Genomic DNA, 11,073 nt, shown 5'->3' with positions numbered 1-11,073 from the left:
TCGCCTCCGTGTCCTTAATAGAATTGAAATTACTGTTACTAAGCTAGGCAAATTTTGATTCTTCTGAAACCAATACATAACTTCGACAGGCAAAGGAGCACACAGACAGCCCTATGTTCATTGAAGAAACAGAGCATGCTGAGGAGATAATGCTCACAGTCTCCTGACATCTTTGCTTCAAATACAATACAAACCAATGCTATAAATGTATCAAACTACCCAAATTCTCAGCAAGGACATCAACTTGAAATGAGCTATTTCCATGTAATTCCTCCAGCTATAGTTGCAAAATCCTCCTAAATGGGACTTGTGAATGGACCAGACACTGCTATACCCTAAAAAGCACTCAATTAGATTTGATCTGAAGCACCAATAGAAAATATGCAATCTTCACTACTAATCTGTAGCCAAGTGTTTCCAACAAAGCTGTCATACTTCTAAGGCTTGTAATGGACATTACAGATGATAGTGGGCCTCATTCGCTAGCCCCTCTTCAAGACACTGCACCAGTAACTGATGAGAACTTACTGTTGCATGAATGAAGCACCTGTGTGCCCCTGTATTGGCGATTACTGCATTATCTGAGAAGGCTAGAAGGAGCCTACTCTCACGTTCTTTAACTTTGAAACATACCTTCCCAGGCGGAACTTATTCATTCATTATGTCACCCTGGGGTCTAATCAGTGATATCAGGCTACGCTGGTCTCTTTTCTTCAGGGGACTGATGGGGTCAGCTTGGTTGGAACTGATGTTGCTGTCCCTGTTGTTTGGTGTCCCAAGGCTGATTTGATGCTGCTGTTGGGTCTTTCATGTGTCTATTTGTCTAGTGCTGACTAGACTTGCAAGATCAGTTTTTCACTCTGGGTTGGACTGGCACACTGCAGCCCAGTTCTAGTTTCCAGTCATGTTCTGATTCATTCATGCAGAGCAGTTCAATTTAGTATTTCAATCTTCTAGACAATGACCTACCATCATCTTTATATAAGGTACGACAGGTTTCAGAAGAGTCCGGGTCTTCTACAATGTGTGCTGCACCACCTCTTTGTCAGGTTGTACTTCACACCCCTGAAGTAGATGCTGACAGGCACTTCACAGTCTGTGGCCTACAGTTGTACACCCACAATGACAGTATTCGCCCAAAGTTTGAGCACCATGCTTTGGACTGATTCATACTTTGACAGATTCTAATGAGAAAGTGATTTATAAAGTCACAGACCCTGAAATTCAATCTGCTCATCCAGAAAGCAGAAGCCCATTCAAATTAAATTGCTCACCCCTCTTTACAGCATAATTTCTCAGCACATTGTCTTCCTGAAATTATTTTAAGAGTGCTATTATTCGTCATCTTTTGAGATTGGGCAATATCTCACAACAATGATATTTAGTTAATGTCAGATCTCTCAGTTCCTACAGAAGACACAACCACTGGAATATCAGCCCTTCTTCCTCCTCTGAATTAACGTCCATATCAGCTGACATACTGGAGCCAGGCAACAAGTAGTCATCTCTACGAAGAATTAGTAAGCAGATGAACAACCATTTAGAATTCAACTATCTGAATACAACGGAAAGGACAAGAAACACTAAAGTTATCAACAATATCTGACTTCTGTCTGCACCAGCCATTTTAGGAATATTACAAAAAACATTCTATTGTAATTATCACACCAATTAAATATTGAGACGATAAGGAACCCTTCCCTGTTTCTTACAGGCACCACAGTAATCATTTGATCATCTCTAATTCCTGTACACAGTGCAGTCACAGATTATGTATTATGCGTGTGTGAGTACTGTTTCACTGAAACCTCCAGAAACATATCTGACTCTGGAACTCCCCCAGTCTCACCTGGCAACACAGATTTCCACTTTTACCCCAGACAGGAAATGTGTTGTCTCTAACTGCATGCACCTGCTGCCTGTCCCAGGCTGAGCAATCTAGAAGATTTGAATTGCCATTGCTACTCTATTGGAGTGAGACCTAGCAAGAGATCACGTTTGTCTCCACAAACATTATCTAAAAAACGGTGTCTTCTTATGAAGCATCAGCCCATCCCTCTAAAACCTTGTACTGAAAACTGGTTAAAACTCTAAGAAAGGAGTATACTGAGTCACAACTAAAGGCATACCCCTAAAGATGCACTAAAATCACTTCTTCTCAAATTAAACAAAATGTGCATTGCAAATGAGCCAATACTAATTGCAAATTAATTTCAAACACTGTGTAGGCTTCATTTTTCAACTATACTTCCTCACAAAAGCTTGTGCAGATTTACTTGCTGGTGATCATAGACATTCTAGCTCCACAAAGACACTAAACTATCAAGTTGGACGGAGCAAATAACAAAGGAGGATGAATTGATTCAATTCACCGCAACATCCTTCTTGCCAGAAACCAATAACTAAAACCTAATCATCTTTCTGACCCTTAAAAGTCACATGGAACATATCTCTCAATACGACCATCCATTTTCATGACATTTTCCATTCTTCAAGATAAAGAAGCTATTCAATGAGCATTGATGAAGTCACAGAGTATCCGACAACAAACTCTTTGTATAAAAAGTCTATTTTCCATGCATTTCAAAATAAGCTGTGGGGTTTCACTAAACCATATAGTTTGCTCATTCTGGAATGTGGTATTGCAAAATAATGTTAAACAGCTTTCAATGTATCCTCAACAAATCAGAAGCAAGATCTGTCACCTTGAAATCACTAATCATATCAGTATTGAAAGTTTCAAATCTCTTGAGGTAGACAAGTCAGAACAACATGGGTGCAATGTTTTTGCCTAATTTAGAAGAACAAATGACAAGCTATTAAAGAAATTAAAACCAGCATTCCAACATAACAGAATATTCCATCAGGAGGCTTGGCTTGACATGCAGCAAGATGGCCGTGTCTCAGTGAAGCTACACTTCTCAACTTGGACCTTTACTCTTCTGGAGCGGCAGACTTCTGTTCCTGTCATTATGCAGTGGAGTTTCTCAACGAGCGGATGCGGTGGACAGATAGCTCGCATTTTCGGCTTTATTTAAGCCATTTTTTTACCCAGTTTCCCCTGCGCCACGTTCTCCTCACATCGAACGCCATTTTGAATATTGTGGAATGCGGTGGTGAACTGCCCTTAGTGCGCTAACGCGTCTTTTGGTATCCTACATGGCCATATTATTTTTATGAATGTGCTCTAACAACTTTCTAAAGGAGCACCAGTCCAATTAACTCTCTTTTTGCCTTCCTATGAACCCTTTCAACGTAGAGCTCTACCAGGTGTATTTTTTAATAGGTTGCTTTTGCTTTACATTTTTTTTTTCTGCTCACCTGCTTTCGAATTTATACTTCTCTGCAAGAGCTGCTAGATTGGCTCCCTGCTGCATTTTCTTCGGATTCTGGACTTCCTCTGGTGCTTTGGCATTGTGACTCGCACTACATATCTGGTTGTCTTCTGTGGCTGTGGTGCATTACGCAACATACTTTCCCTTATCTCTACACGGAGACTCCCTCCATCTCCAGTCAAAAGAGTGCCTCTGTGAACATGTCCTTCCTCCGTAAGGACTCCACTACTGCAGCCTCAAAACAACAAAAGAAGGAGCCTTGTTCTCCTACAAAATCTCCATTACCCTTAAAGCTAGATGACCTTATGGAGAAAATAAAACTTTTGAAACCTTTTGTCATAGACACTAATGCAACCCTTCAGAGATTAGTGGTGAAATGGTCTAATCTAGAGTCCAGAGTATCGGTGGTGGAGCGGAGGATTAGCGATGCTCAGGATGTGATTCCTAAAGTCGACACCATGTCCAAAGAAATAACTCTTCTTAAACATCAAACCGAGGACTTGGAGAATCGCAACAGGCGTAATAACCTTAGAATTTATGGTATTCCTAAAGGGGAGGAGGTATCTGACATGCTTGCTTTCCTCAAAATTCATATCCCTAAACTGGTTGGTCTCAAGGAAGGTACTAATCTCAATTTGCAGTGTGCGCACTGCATTGGACCTAAACTTGAGGGGCCTTCTTCTACATCATCAACCAGTCACTCCAGAGGCATTCTTATCCTTTTTTTGGAATATACTGAATTGTTAATGGTTCTCTCAACGGCCAAGCAGAGAAAGCAGATGTTATGGTCTGGTAAGAGAGTTTTCTTTTCTCAAGATATGGCTTGTGCTACAGCTACTCGTCGTAAGGAGTTTCTTTCCTTTCGTCCTGCTCTTCGTTCCATGAATGCCAGATATGGTCTAGTGTATCCCTGTTTTTTTAAGTTACTTACAAAGAAAAGTCCTACTCATACGATTGCCCTGAAGACTTAAGACAGTTTATTTTTTGCCACAAGGGTGAAGACATGGATTTCAGGAAATCCTGAATATGAACTCATTTAGCATGTTTCAGTTCTCTTTCACATAACCCTTCTTTATTTTACAGGAACGACTAGTTATTGCCTATGTTCCCTTGTTTATTTGTAAATGTTGCTGTCTGCTGTCTTAGACTGCATTAACATAACCATTTGTTGAAATCTCTTTTTTTACAGATGTCTCTTGTCATACACAGATACCCTTCCTTGATGTTCCCTCTTCCCTGTGCCTCCCTTTCTAGCCCTAGTGTTTATAGTTCCTCTTGATATGTTGGTAAGTGTTACTTCCTTCATTAGATATGCTAGTTTCTTATGTCTGTCTTTTGTGCCATTTATTTCATCCGGTTTAACACCCCTTACTATATCTTCTTATTGTCGCTCCTCTATTCTTACTAATTGATCTTTTATAGTGGTCTTCGTCGTTTCTCCATGACTTCGCTGACTTCGTCTTTGGTCTTTCTTTCTGCGTTTCCCCAACTCTTCATGTTGCTTCATCCACACTGGCAGTGCATTTGGTTTGTTTTGACTGAGGTCTTTTGGCATCCTGTCAACTTATCTTCCTCTGTCATTTACATCTCCTTCTCTTTCCTTTTTTCTGTTCTTCTCTATACTTGTTTTTTTAATCTTTCATTCTTTATTTTTGTGTTGCAACTCTTTTCTCTCCTCTTTTTACCTCACTTCTCTATTTCAAGTCTCTTTCATCTAATTTTCCTATCTTAGTGTGTATCTTTTAACATTCGCTTTTGGCACTTATTCTCACTGCAAGTTTTTCTTTATGTTTGCTTAATATTCTTCCATACTGATTTCATACAGTTATCAATTTTGGAATGTTCATGGTTATTGGTACTGTTTCCCTTTCCTTATTATGACTGACAATGTTGGTATAATGTCTTGGAATGTGAAGGGTCTTCGTAACCCCATTAAGAAACAGAGAGTACTTACTCATTTATCCAGATTACAATGTAAGATTGCAATGCTACAAGAAACCCATGTTAAGGAAAATGATATTAGCTCTCTTAAAAAGCATTGGGTGGGGCACGTGGTTTGCTCTCCTGCCAAGGAAAGAAAGAACGGGGTGGTGACACAAATCCCTTTCTCTGACTATAGAAAAAGAGGAAGGAGATGCTGTTGGAAGATGGCTTTTTCTTCACCTTGTCATTAATAGTTCCCCTCTTTCTCTCCTTACCATTTATGGCCCTACTGGTTTAGATTCACAGTTTTGGCATTCTATGTCTCCTGTCCTGCATTCTTGTTCAAGTTCCAATTTCCTGGTGGACGAGGTCTGTAATCAGGTTCTGGAACCCTTCATTGATAGGAAATCCTCCTCTAGATATATCCTTAATAAAATGCAAAAAACATTTACAAGCACTATCCACTCGAGAGATTTGGCTGATGCTTGGCAGATATACAACCTGGACAATTTAGAGTTCACCTTTTATTCTCCCACACCCAACTTCAAATCTAGAATTGATGACATTTTGACTCCCCAACTTCTCACTTACCTAACACATGCAGAAATTAGATCCATAATTATTACGGACCATGCACCTGTTAATATTGATTTAAATCTCCCCTCTGAACCGTCAAAACCTCGTAGATGGCGCTTTAACAACTATTTACTTAAAGATCCCATTTGTATAGAATGCTTCATAGGTTTTTTATCAGAATTCTTTCTTACCAACATTAGCCCGGCCATACTATTTCTAATGTTTGGGACGCTGCTAAAGCGACAGCCAGCGGTTTTATCATTGACTACGTGGCTGTCAAGAAAAAAACTCTTCTTAAGGAATCCTCTTCCTTATTATCTTCTATTAAACAACCCGAGCATGCATATTATTCCTCTAATAATAATGACGCAATAAGGCTGGTAAATTGCTAGCAAACTACTTGAAAGTCAAATCTCAGAAATCCAAAATAGTTAACATCATGGATGAAAAAGGTATTATTCACCTTAAAGATGAAGAGGAATTGCAAGGCGTCACAGATTTTTAAAAGACTGTATATACTTCTGAGTCTTCTCCCTCACACACCAATTTGGATTCGTTCTTCGACTCTCTACCCCCTCGTCCCGCTCCTTCTCCTGACTGTTCCTTTTTTAGATCAAGACTTGTCCCTTTCAGAGATCAAGCTGGCCTTAACTCAGTTACCTAACGATAAAGCTCCTGGCCCTGATGGTTTTACAGCTGTATTTTATTCTTGTTTTTCACAGATTCTTCTCCATCATATCCTATCCCTTTTTCAGCACTTTGTTTCCCATAATAAGGCCTGTTGAACTTTTCTAGTAGCTATAATTTGTTTAATCCTGAAGAAGGATAAAGACCTTTCATCCTGTGCCAAATATCATACTATTTCTCTAATAAACTTGGACTGCAAAATGTTTGCTAAAATTCTGGCCTGTCACATCAATCAGGTAATTCCAAACCGATTGGTCCCAAACAGACTAGTCTTGTTAGGGGCAGAAATTTGGAAGATAATTCCAGTAACTTTTTGAAAATTATTAACCTCGCCTCCAAGAGTTCCTTGCCTAGACGCTGAAAAAGCCTTTGATCGCCTTCACTGGCTTTTCATGATGTCGGCACTTAAATGGCTTGGTTTCGGCCCTGCTATTTTGTCTTATGTAAGTTTTCTCTATTCCTCCCCAACTACTTTGGTTTTTGTTAATTGTTTTCAATCTTCATATTTTACTCTTGTAATGGGGGAATGTTCAGGGCTGCCCTCTTTCTCCATTGCTTTTTATTTTATCCCTAGAACCTTTTTTTCACTCCCTCCTACACTCTCCTTTATTCCAGAGTTTTATTTACAAGTCCAATAAAATCAAATTCATGGCTTAACCGGAGACATTTTGTTATATGTCTCGATCCCCTTGTTTCTCTACCTGCTTTCAACGATATCCTATCTTCTTATGCCATTTTGTCGGGTTACAAGTTAAACTTTCCAAAATCTGAAGTTTTCCCACTAAACAAGTATTGCTTAAAAACATGTTCGTAGATAAGGGTTTCAAATGGAACACCAATTACATTATCTGTTTGGGGGTTAAATATTCCTCTTCAATTTCTAAAACTGTTAAACTTAACTTGGAAGATGTTTTACTGAAAGTGCTTCATATGTCAGGGAAATGGTCAGTAGGGTAGGTTGGACACAATCAAAATGATGATGCTTCAGGTCATTTATTTCTATTTGTCCATGCCATCAGTGAGGCTTCCGTTAAAGTTCTTTAGCACACTTAATAGTACTCTAAGTAAATTCCTATGGAATATCAGAAAGCTCACATTTCTTTATCCTCTTTATCTGTCCCTAAGGATCGAGGTGGTGTCAATTTTCCGAACTTCCGACAATACCACTCCTCTTTTCTAATACATCAAGTTTTACCATATCTTTCTCCCTTGGAAGTACCCTTTATATTGGTCTGGCATAAATTGGAGGATTCCCTGATTCACCCCCTTCCTTATTCTTCACTAGTTAACTTTCTGCATCCCCCTCGTTCATTTAAGTCCATAACCATTTCACAGTTCATATCGATCATTTACCCGGTCTTTACCAAATCTCTCTCACCTTTGCAAATGTTTATTGACTCCTCTTTATGGCATAACAGATCCATTAAAATCTCTATTTTCTGGAAGGATTGGGTTGCTACAGGGATAGTCCAAGTTAAACATTTGTTTCAAGGCACACTTTTTCTTTACTCTCAGGAAATCCAATCCAAATTTGGCCTCTCCTCTACTTTCCTTCTTAAGTATGATTCTTTAAGAACGCTCTCAACTCAGCAGTACTCTCTTCCCTCTCAATCTTCTTCTACTTTTCTACATCCCCTATTAGAACCGTTATCTACCTCCTTGTCCGTTCGGTCCTCCCACATCTACAAATATCTTCATTTTTTTCTTCCTAATCGTTCCAAGATTAAGATCGAACTTATATGGGAGTCAGACTCACAATACACCCTTTCTGTACAAACTTGGAACTCTATATGGTCACCAATACAAGACACTTCCTGCAATGCTAGCACCACTCAAAATTTATATTACTTCTATCAGAGGTTGTTTTTAACCCCAATATCTATTTCCAAATGTAGTCCTGAGATATCCTCTAATTGTTGGACCTGCACAAATACTCATTGTACATACTTACATTCCTTTTTCCTTTTACCCTAACATTACCTCTTTCTAAACACAGGTCTGTAAATCACCCTCCTCCATTTGCTCTATTAATTTTTCTTTTGAGATTTACTCCATATTTCTGGGTAATAATTCTGTACATTGGTTTGATGCTCATAAGTTATGAACTTATGTGGATTTGTACTTGCCATTGGTTTACAAGTTATTACTTCTAATTGGAAAGATGCCAATAAGGTCACCTTTTGTGGCTAGTGCAACCTTCTCTGTTATCGTCATAGGCTGGATAGAGCTTCTACCACTACCTCTCATCAACTTCTTCGAAAGGAGGCTTTTTGGTCTCCACTCACTAACTATTTATCCTCACCTATAATGTGTAACAAAGTCAGTTCTTGTGTTTTTCAACCTCTGTGAATATTGTGAATCATTCTTTTCATATTGTTCATATTAAGATACTATGTTATTATCACTTAGCTATTTGAATTTAATAGTGTCTGTTATCGAACTTTCCAGTCGCAGCCCGTGGAGGGAGTTCCGTGGGGCGGAAAGGCGGGGTGGGGGTGGGGCAGAGTGGGGGATAGTAAACACTGGAATATGGATGATCGGGGGTAAGTAAACAATTAAATAAATAAAACAAATTTTGTTGCGCTCCCTGCATCACATTCTGCGACGCAGGGCGAGCAGCGAAATTCGTTTTATTTATTTAATTGTTTACGTACCTTCGATCATCCATATTGTGTTGCTTACTACCCTTCAAAGTCAAAATATAGATGATACTAAATATCCAAGCCAGAATATTGAGAGTATTGTTATATCAAGGTAAGTAATACCTTTGATAAGTATGTGTTATAGGGTGTTTTTTTGTAATGTTTTTTACATTTTATCGGTATTTAATTTAGTAAAATTATATTTTACTATTAGTTTAATCTTTATTTATAAACTGTAATTAAGGGCGTGAATACGATGTCGGTGGGTCAGACACTGACGGCTCATCGGTGGCAGACCCACTGATATCAGGCCCTGTGGTCTGCCAACCGCATTGCGATGCGGCGGGTGGAAGCATCTGGCGAAGGGACCGTCTGCCACACTTCATGATCCCGTCGGAGGGTCAGCAATCCCTACATGGGCGGTGCTTGCTCAGGCATCTCCGTAGGGATAACAATGTCCCTTTCTGCCTGCCCCTTCATGGCGATGCCATGAAAAGGCAGACAGAAAGGACTTTAGGGCCCCTTTCCCTCTGGCCCTCCGCTATGGGGCCCCCCTAAACATCCCTGCACCATGTGGCAGGCCACCCATGGTGCCTGCCACATAGTGCCAGTAGTAACTTGGAAGAAATTCTTACCCAAAGATCACATTTAGCGAGCGGCTGCTCGTGCTCGATATTTATGTTCTGTTGCATTTAGCACTATTTCTTGGCACAATATGCATCCTCATGTCCATTCTGGATGTGAGGGGGTATTTGTGCACTCAGAAATAGTGCTAAATGCAGAATCAATTTTCTTGAGTAATTCAGGCGTAACCTTGCATAATCTCTAGTACACGGAATGTTTGGATTTAATCCCACCCATAATATAAATCCACAAAATTAACCACCAAAAAATGAAAAAATATTCAAAACAAAACTTTTAAAAGAACTGCATAAAAGTCCCTCTATGCAGTTGTAAAATGCCTTCTATAGTTCTGGACTTTGAGGGGTTCAGATTAACTATTCGCACTCCAACCTGAGCTACATTGGGTAGATAGATGGACATTGATGGTTTAGATTTACTATTCAGACTCCACTCTATGCTACATTGGTGAAAGTATTGAATTCTGAGGCTTTCAGATTCACTATTTCCACTCCAATTTAGGCTACATTGGGGAAAGTGTTGAGGGGTTCGGTTATCCTATTCCCACTCCATTCAATACTACATTGGGGAAAGTGTTGAACCTTGAGTGATTTAGATTGACTATTCTCACTCCAATCTAAGCTGCATTATGGAAAGTGTATGTCTTTAAAGATTCAGACTTTCAATTCTCACTCTAATCAAGTGTTAGACTTTGAAAGTCTTTAAAATATATATTCCCACTCCAATGTATTACACATGTATTAAAAGAGAAAATAAAATATAAAAGCATACATTTATTTAACAGCAATTTACATTTTGAAACTTTGAAGATAAAAATATACATTTTTCATTAAATATCAAAATATATGCAAACAATATTAATACAATAATACCAACAAAATATTGTTACGACAAATACACCGTTTCCCAAATTATCAAAACAAAATAAAAAATACAAAACATAAAAAATAGAACCCACTCCAAAAATAAATGAAAGAAGTTTTGAGTTAAGTACAACATAATGGGGTCTATTACTATGTCGGTCAGAAAACCTCCCACTGGTAGTCGGAAGCTTTCTGACCACGGTCAGAGGCTTTCCGACCGACACTGTTGGTGTGCAGACTGATCTCCGAATTACGATGTCGGCAGTCGGAGCGTGAGCCGGATTTTGAACAAGGTCTAAATCTGGCTGTGTGGCAGTACCTTATTATAGAGATCCTACAGCCTCCTACTGCCTAGGTCATAAATGAGGCCTTAATGTTAGAGTTTTGGCTCACCAAGGTGGGGTT

The sequence above is a fragment of the Lissotriton helveticus genome, chromosome 6 (genome assembly GCF_964261635.1).
Source record: "Lissotriton helveticus chromosome 6, aLisHel1.1, whole genome shotgun sequence".
Classification (NCBI taxonomy): domain Eukaryota; kingdom Metazoa; phylum Chordata; class Amphibia; order Caudata; family Salamandridae; genus Lissotriton; species Lissotriton helveticus.
Note: the sequence above shows the minus strand (reverse complement) of the source record.